This window comes from Bison bison, unplaced genomic scaffold (genome assembly GCF_000754665.1).
Source record: "Bison bison bison isolate TAMUID 2011002044 unplaced genomic scaffold, Bison_UMD1.0 scf7180017864246, whole genome shotgun sequence".
Lineage (NCBI taxonomy): Eukaryota > Metazoa > Chordata > Mammalia > Artiodactyla > Bovidae > Bison > Bison bison.
In genome coordinates, this window is record NW_011494818.1 from 87,377 (window position 1) to 97,307 (window position 9,931).

Sequence of the window (9,931 nt, forward strand, 5' to 3'; positions counted from 1 at the left end):
TTACTCCTTGGAAGGAAAGTTATGACCAACCTAGATAGCATATTCAAAAGCAGAGACATTATTTTGCCAACAAAGGTCCATCTAGTCAAGGCTATGGTTTTTCCAGTGGTCATGTATGGATGTGAGAGTTGGACTGTGAAGAAGGCTGAGCGCTGCAGAATTGACGCTTTTGAACTGTGGTGTTGGAGAAGACTCTTGAGAGTCCCCTGGACTGCAAGGAGATCCAACCAGTCCATTCTGAAGGAGATCAGCCCTGGGATTTCTTTGGAGGGAATGATGCTAAAGCTGAAACCCCAGTACTTTGGCCACCTCATGCGAAGAGTTGACTCATTGGAAAAGACTCTGATGTTGGGAGGGATTGGGGGCAGGAGGTGAAGGGGACGACAGAGGATGAGATGGCTGGATGGCATCACTGACTCGATGGACATGAGTCTGAGTGAATTCCGGGAGTTGGTGATGGACAGACAGGCCTGGTGTGCTGCGATTCATGGGGTCGCAAAGAGTTGGACATGACTGAGCAACTGAACTGAACTGAACTTGTAATTTGATGACTATCTTTTGTATTGTATTTGGATTGCTTTTCCTTTTTTTTTGTGTGTATATACCTATTGTGGAAATTTGTTTTGCCTTTACCATGAGGTTTTGATATAGCAATCTTGCCCTCCCCCTCCTTCTCTCTCTCTATTCTGTATCAATGCATCTATTTCTATGTCTATGTAACTATATATCTGTATCTCTCTCTCTATATATGTTATATACCTACACAAAGATTTACAGTTAATAATAATAATATGAAAAAAAGATATGATACTGAAAGATGAACCCCTCTGGCTGGTAAGTGTTCAATATGCCATTAAAGAAGAGTGTAATAGCTCCTGAAAGAATGAAGAGGCTGAGCCAAAGCAGAAATGATGCTCAGTTCTAGCTGTGTCTGGTGGTGAAAGGAAAGTCCAATGCTGTAAAGAACAATATTGCATACGTATCTGGAATGTTTGGTCCATGAATCAAGGTAAATCAAGGTCAAACAGTAGATGGTAAGCATGAACATCAACATTTTAGGAATCAGTGAACTAAAATGGATGGGAATGGCTGAATTTAATTCAGATGATCATTATGTCTACTACTGTGGGAAAAATTCCCTTAGAATAAAAGAGTTAAAGCTTAGGCAGTCCGGGCCACTTCAAGGAAGAGGTGAGCATTCTTGGTCAATTCTTTGCTTAAGCCTTGTGCACAGTGTATCTTGCCTGAGGACTGTCCTTTCTTTAGGAGCTGATGGTCACACAGCACAATGTCTTTATCATGGAAGTGCTTTTCTTAGACTCTATGTTAATAATTATAATTGTAATAAATCTTGCCTGGAAACCTATTTCTCAAGACTTGTACCCCTGATTACACATGGGTAATATACTGTTGTATATCTCGCCAGAGACATTACCCAGAACCAATTCTCCCTGGATAATCTTGTGCCAGTTATCTCAGGATATATTCTTTGGGAAAGGGTCTGGTGGAACTCTTACAACTTTGAGGTATTCTTTTTATCTATTCTCAGCAACCAGTTGAAAAGTATATAATGCCCCACTTAAACCAGTAATCTTTCTACCCCCTTCTGATGTCTATGTCAGAAGCTTTTCTGTCACTATCACTTTAATAAAATTTCTACTACACAAAGCTCTGAGTGACAAGACAGTCTTTGGTCCTGGAGTTAAAAGGTCATGGAGTTCTTCAGAGGTCATGAATCCAGTGGAACACTGTAAGCTTTCATCTATCACCTTGGGGGCTCGTTTGGGATTCCCAAGACAAGGTATAGCTATCAACTAGGAGTCTTATCCAGAATCCTAAAACAAGGTATAACCTTTCAAGAATAAATTATCTCTCATAGTCAACAAAAGAGTCTGAAATGCAGTACTTGAATACAATCTCAAACACGACAGAATGAACTTGGTTCACTTCCAAGACAAACTATTAAACATCACAGTAATCCAAATCTATGTGCCAACAACAAATGCTGAAGAAAATGAAGTTGAATGGTCTATGAAGACCTAAAAGACCTTCTAGAACTAACACCAAAAATGATGTCCTTTTCTTCATAAGGGACTGGAATGCAAAAGTAGGAAGTCAAATGATATCTGAAGTATAAAATGGCAAACACTAATAGAGCTTAACAAGAGAACACACTGGTAATAGCAAACATCCTCTTCCAACAACACAAGAGACAACTCTACACATGGACATTACTAGATGGTCTATACCAAAATCATATTGGTTATATTCTTTGCAACCAAAGATAGGGAAGCTCTATACAGTCAGCAAAAATTAGACTGGGAGCTGACTGTGGCTCAGATCATGAGCCCCTTATTGCAAAATTCAGACTTGAAGAAAGTAGGGAAAGTGACTGGGACATTCCTGTATGACCTGAATTAGATCCCTTATTATTATACACTGGAAGTGACAAATAGATTCAAGGGATTAGATCTGAAAGACAGAGTGCCTGGAGAACTATGGACATAGGTACAAGAGGACATTGTACAAGAGGCAGTGACCAAAACCATCAGCAAGAAAGAGAAATGCAACAAGGCAAAATGGTGTTTGAGGAGGTCCTACAAATAGCTAAACAAAGGAGAGAAGCAAAAGGCAAAGGAGAAAAGAAAAAATATGAATGCAGAGTTCCAAAGAATAGCAAGGAAAGATAAGAAACCCTTCTTAAGTGAACAATGCAAAGAAACAGACTAAAAATATAGAATGGGAAAGACTAGAGATACCCTCAAGAAAATTAGAGACACCAAGGGAACATTTCATGCAAAGATGGGCACAATAAAGGACAAAGATGGTATGGACCCAACAGAAGCAGAAGATATTAGAAGAGGTGGCAAGAATACACAGAAGAACTGTACAAAAAAGGTCTTAATGACACAGATAACCATGATGGTGTGGTCACTCACTTAGAGACAGACATGCTGGAGTGGGAAGTCAAGTGGGCCTTAAGAAGCATTACTACAAACAAATCTATTAAAAGTGATGGAATTCCAGCTGAGCTATATAAAATCCTAAAAAATGATCCTATTAAAGTGTTGCACTCAGTATGCCAGCAAACTTAGAAAACTCAGCAGTGGTCACAAGACTGGAAAATGTCAGTTTTCATTTCAATCCCAAAGAAGGGTAATGCCAAAGAATGTTCAAACTACCGTACAATTGCACTCATTTCTCATATTAGTAAGGTAATGTTCAAAATCCTTCAAGCTAGTCTTCAACAATACATGAACCAAGAAATTCCAGATGTATAGGCTGGATTTAGGAAAGGCAGAGGGACCAGATTTTAAATTGCCAATGTCTACTGGATGCTAGGCTAGATGAAGCATAAGCCAGGGGAAATTCAAGAAATTCAAGATTGCCAGGGGAAATATCAATAATCTCAGATATGCAGATGACACCACCCTAATGGCAGAAAGTGAAGAGGAACTAAAGAGCCTCTTGATGAAGATGAAAGAGGAGAGTGAAAAATCTGGCTTGAAACTCACCATTCAAAAAATGAACATCATGGAAGTTAGTCCCATTACTTCATGGCCAATATATGGTGAAAAAATGGAAACAGTGACAGACTTTATTTTCTTGGGCCTCAAAATCAATATGGATGGTGACTGCAGCCATGAAATTAAAAGACACTTGCTTCTTGGAAGAAAAGCTACTGCAAATCTAGACCACATATTAAAAGGCAGAGACATCACTTTGCCAACAATGGTCAGTCTTGTCAAAGCTATGTAGTCTTGTGTGGATGTGAGAGTTGGACCACAGAGGACTAAGCACTGAAGAATCAGTGCTTTCAAACTGTGGTGCTGGAGAAGACTCTCAAGAGTCCCTTGAACAGCAGAGAGATCAAATCAGTCAATCAGAAAGGACATCATCAACTCTGAATATTCATTACAAGGACTGATGCTGAAGCTTTAATATTTTGGCTACCTGATGCTAAGAGCTGACTCATTGGAAAAGATCCTGATTTTAGTGAAGATTGAGGGCAGTAGGAAAAGGGGGTGATGGAGGATGAGATGGTTGGATGGCATCATTGACTCAATGGACATGAGTTTGTGTAAACTCCAGGAGATAGTGAGGAACAGAAAAGATTGGCATGCTGCAGTCCATGGGTCGCAGAGTCAGACATGACTGAGTGACTGAACAACATTAAATATATAATCGTTTTAAGTTGCTGATTAACTTCAAATGCATTTCCAATATCCTGGGTTTCTACTGTCATGATTACTGGTTTCTATATCATATATATGTATGGATGATTTCCTACCTTCACAATATGTTTGCATTTACTGGTGAACTTTCCAATTTTTAATTTTTTTTTGCTTTTCTTTATGACCTTTACTTTTCTGCCAAGAGAACTTCTTTTAGCATTCGTTTTAATTCTGGTTTGGTGGTGCTGAATTCTCCTAACTTTTGCTGTCTCTGTCAAATCTGAATAGGAATAGCTGGTTAGTGTATTCTTGGTTATAGATTTTTCCCTTTTATCACTTTAAATGCATTGTGCCATTCCCTCTGGCCTGCAGAGTTTCTGCTGAAAAATCAGCTGATAATCTTATGGGGATTCCCTTTCATTTGTTGCTTCTACCTTGTTTCTTTTAATATTGTCTTTTTGTCCTTGATTTTTGTCAATTTGATTCACATGTGTCTTGAAGTGTTACTCTTTGGGTTTGTCCTTTATGGGACTCTGTACTTCCTGGACTTGGATGACAGTTTTCTTCCCCACATTAGGGAAGCTTTTAGTTATTATCTCTTCTAATATTTTCTCTGGCACTTTCTGTCTTTCTTCTCCTCCTGGGAACCCTATAATGCAAATGGGGCATTTTAATGTTGTCCCAGAAGTCTCTTAAACTGTCCTAATTTATTTTCACTCTTTTCAAAAATTCTGTTCTGTGGCATTGATTTCTATCATTCTAAAATTCAGCTCACTTGTTCATTCTTCTGTCTCATTTATTCTGTTATTAAATTCCTTTTAGGTTTTCTTTTTTTAAATTTTATTTTAGTTGCTGTACTGTTCATCTGTGTTCATTTGTTCTTTATATATTCCAACTTTTTAAACATTTCATATATCTTCTTAGTCTGTGCCTCCATCCATTTTCTGAGATCTTATATCATCTTTATTAGCATACTATAAACTTTTTCTTGCATAAATTGCCTATCTCTTCACATAGCTATTCTTCTAGGGTTTTATCTTGTTCTAATGTCTGGAACATATTCCTCTGCCATCGCATTTTGTCTAAATTTCTGTGTTTTTGGTCCCACAGATTTCAGAATTGTAGTTCCTCTTGTTTCTGCTGTCTGCTCCCTGGTGGGTAAGACTGGTTTAAGAGGCCGTTGCAGGATTTCTGATGGGAGTGACTGGAGCCTATCCACTGGTGGGTGGAGATGGTTCTTGTACCTCTGGTGGGCAGGTCCATGTCAAGGAGTATGTTTAGAGGCAATTGTTAGATCAAGACACATCTAAAACTTTAAGTTGTTAGTTGCTGAGGGGTGAGTCTGTTTCTGCTCTGTTGGTTGTTTGGCCTGAGGTATCTCAGCACTGGAGTCTACAGTCTATTGGGTGGGGCCAGGTCTTGGTGTCAATGTTACGGCCTTCAGGAGAGCTCACACCAGTGAATATAGTCCAGTACCTGTGCTACCTGCATTCTTGTTCACACAGTGAGCCACAGCCACCTCCTGCCTCCACAGGAGACCAGATAAGTCTGATCTCGGTTTCTGTGAGTTCAATGCTTTTCCCCTGGGTCCTGGTGTGCATGAGATGTGTGCACCCCCCAAGAGTGGAGAATCTGTTTCCCCAAGGCTGTGGAGTGCCTGTGATCAAGCCCCACTGGCCTTCAATGATAAATTATCTGGGGGCTCCTATTCAAAATGCTAACCCCTCGACTTGTGAGTCTGATACGGGACTCAAAACTTTCACTCTTATGGGAGAGAAAGTATATCCTGTGATATAGTTATTTTCTAGTATGTGGGTCATCCACCTGGAAGGTATGGGATTTAGTTGTACCTTGAATATGTCCCTCCTACCTTCTTGTTGTGGTTTATTCTTTGTCTTTGGATGTAGAATATCTTTTTCTGGTAGGTTGCAGTCTTCTTTGTTGATGGGTGTTCAGTAATTGTGATTTTTCATGTTTTCTTGAGAAGAGGTGGCATCAAGTCCTTCTACTCTGCCATCTTGTTTCCTTTGCATTCCATTATTAAGATTTGTGAGCTTAGAGTAGGCAGATTGCCCTCCATAGTGCAGGTGGTTATTCAATCCACTGAAGGTCTGAATAGTACAACAAAAATGGCTTCTTAGAGTAAGAAGGAAAATTTTCCAACAGACTCCCTTCTGACTTTATTTGGTCTGCTGAATTTAGTTAAGAAACTGCACCATTGGTTCTCCTAATTCAAAACTTGCTATTTCACACTGCAGAATTTGGATTGCCAGCCTCCATAATCGCATAAGCCAATTCTTCATGATAAGTCTCTTTCCACATATATCCATATACTATTGGTTCTGTATTGTTGTAAAATCCTATTACAGTCTTTAGAATATACTGTGAGATAAATAAATGATTTGGGAAAATATATAGGAAGATAACAATTCTGTTTGCTTTAGTTCTTTAGAGAAGAACAAGTAAGACAACATATTGGAAGGATAGAAACTATGTAAGTGGGATTGACTTTTGCAGAATTCATGAACTACACAGTAACACGACATCATGCTACTTGTAACCTAAAATAAAGCAGTTGACCTGTTCTTATAATTCCACTGGAGAGATTAAGGAACACTTACACCTAAGTGATTAGAATAAATTTAGAAGACCAAAAATATTTTTTAAAATTAAATATAAGTTGAAAAATTAAGAAATTAGTGAGTTATTCATTATATTCTTTTCTCCTTGGAACTTCAAAGAGCAAATACCTGCATAAATTACATTTCAAATGGATAATCTGCTTATGTTGGCCATAGGTATGGAATAATGTATCAGACATGATACTCTGGAGGAGATGATCAACTGGAGGATTGTGAAATTGTGAAGCAGTAAGTGTGTTCAGAACTTTACAAACTGATTTCAAACAAAATTCACTTTTTTGTAGGGAAAGAAGACATTGTTTATCAAAAGCCAATGTTCAACTTTGACTTGAATACATCCTTAACAGAATTATAACCTGATTGTTCCTCTTACCATCTTTAGGCTCTGAGATTCTTCACATTATCTCTTAGCTATTATGATCCCAATATAAGGAAGACTTCATGGTCACCCGTCATCAAAACATAAAGTATTACATTTTTATGTTAACAAAACCTTAATGTTTACTATCAGTAATACCATTTTAAAATGTCATTTAGATGCATAAGCATCTACAACTAATATGGGAAATTAATAGTTTTGCTTTTAAACAATTAGTGAAGATAAAACATATCAGTGCATTTAATTCCTTCTTAAGTACCTTCCAATCATAATTGTTTTGATAGCATAGTGTGTACTGGTAATATGAAAATGCCTTTATAGAATTTTATTAATGGCTTTGTTCAGTTACATGGAATCATTGAACCTGATCAACTTTACCAAAATTTAAATTTGAAATATCAGCATTGATAATATTTTCCATATGTCTTTTAGATCTGTCAATGTATTGATCACTTTTGGAAGACTCTGGTAGCTCATAACTTTAAATAATTACTGCATGAGATACTGATATTTTTTATTTGCAATAAAAGGATAAATAACTCAAAAGAAAGAAGTTTGATGATACTGTTGGCTATCCCATCCAACAAACATTTTCATTTCATTAAGATTCTTACAAGGTAATTTGACACACACTCAAGTCAATTTGAAAACTGAAATAATGCAACAATTATAATACCATCAATTTATAGCTTAAATATTGAGATGAGACTTTGGACTTAGATTTGAAAGTTGATGCTGGAACACTTTTGGGGCTATTTGGAAGGAACACATATATTTTGCATGTTGCAAAACACATGGATTTTAGGGAAGGCAGATGTAGAAAGTTGGAAACAGAATGTCTGTATCCTCACAAAAGGGCACATGTTGAAACTTAGTCCTCAATGTGTTGGTGTTTGGAGGTGGGGCCTTTGGGGTACTTAGGTCATGCAGGTCAAGTTCTCATGAATGAGATCAGTCACCTTGTAAAAGACATCTCAGGCAGTTCTCTTGCTCTTTCTGCCATATCAGGACACAGGAAGAAGATGAAAAAATGGCTGTTTATGAATTCATCAAACACTGAATCTGTTGGAGCCTTGATATTAGACTTTCCAGGTTCTAATATCAAGGTTCTCATCTCACTGTGAGAGATGAATTTGTATTGTTCATAAGCCACCAAGTGCATGGTATGTTATAGCAGCCTAAACTGACCAAGACATGCTTATTATAGGATTTTTAAAAAGCTATAATGAATTACAATTTCCCCCAAATTTGTTATCCATTGTGCCAATAATTTCTCATTGTTAAAGACATGCAAACTATATGTAGTCTGCCTACAAAGCAATTATTTAAGAACCATATTTAATCAGGAAATTGTGTATAAGTACATACATCCTACAGTGAGAGCATGTTCCTTATACATAGATGATTTACTGCAATTTAATTTTATTATAGGGAATTTGATGCAATTTGCAGTTAAGGCATAAAACATTTTATTTTTTTCTCATTTAAATGAGAAAGACTCTTATTTCTGTGATGCTTGGAGGAAAAATCCTTTATCTTAAAAATGCATTTTGCATTGCTTGTGCCTTTTAAGTTTACTACTTATGTAATTATTTGCATTGTACCAGTTTCTAAATGCCTCTGTTATTTTCACAATGTAAAGATTTCTATTAAATAAGTGATGTGAGTTTTGCTCATCAAAAATGAAAATATTATTTCCATCTAAAAAAATTTCTTGCTAGTTAATTTTAATTAATATTTTATGTGCTGATACACAATGATGGATTGATATTGACCAAGATGATTTTAATATCCCTTCAGCGTTACTAAAATTTAGACAGGTTTCATCCTGACTATAGGCCTCTGATCTCCCTTTATTTAAAAACATGTAACTGCAAATTTTTTCTCTTCTTTTTGGAGATGTAAATCTTATACAAGGCAAGTATGTTTTTATCAAGGACCTGGAAGCCATCCTTTTGAAATGTTATTCTTAAAGAAGATGTGAAGTGAAAGTCACTCAGTCACATCTGACCCTTTGGGACCCCATGGACTGTAGCCCGACACGGTCTTCTGTCCATGTAATTCTTCAGGTGAGAATACTGGAGTGGATTGCTATTCCCTTCTCCAGGGGATCTTCCTGACCCAGGGAAGATATCATCCTTATTTCCCAGCTTCTGTGGGAACTCATGAGCCTAAGTTTAATAAGCACCAGTTACCAAACCCTGATGGATTAATCACATTCACCTACTATCTCTACAATATTCCCCACCCCAGTACTTTTCCACTAACTCACCCCATTGCTGGAAAACTTTGCTGCCTTTTACTTCAAAGGAATTGAATTCAATGTCACCTCTATTGTAGTAGCCTTAAATAAAGTGTAATAAATTTCTTTATTGTTTAAAAAATGTCCATTATAAATTTTTCTTTGTTAATATGGTACAAGGCACATTTATTCTTTAAAAAATACTTTCAAAAATTAACAGTATTCTCTCGCATGAGGTATAAGTTAACACTGGACAAAAATTGCCCTCCCCTTGTGTTTAGTCCCTGGGAAATACACTTTTACCTTGTTACTCCTCTTTCTAAACTTAACATTTTGCCAGTATGTAAATCTGGTCAATATGGTTACTAGTTTGTGGTCATTTAATTTGTAAAATCTGTGATTTAGTTAAATGATAAAACATGAAGTTTTTAAAAGGAAGCTCAAGAACAAATTTATTCCTGGAAAATCTATTGAGTGTTAAGTGAAGCTGAAT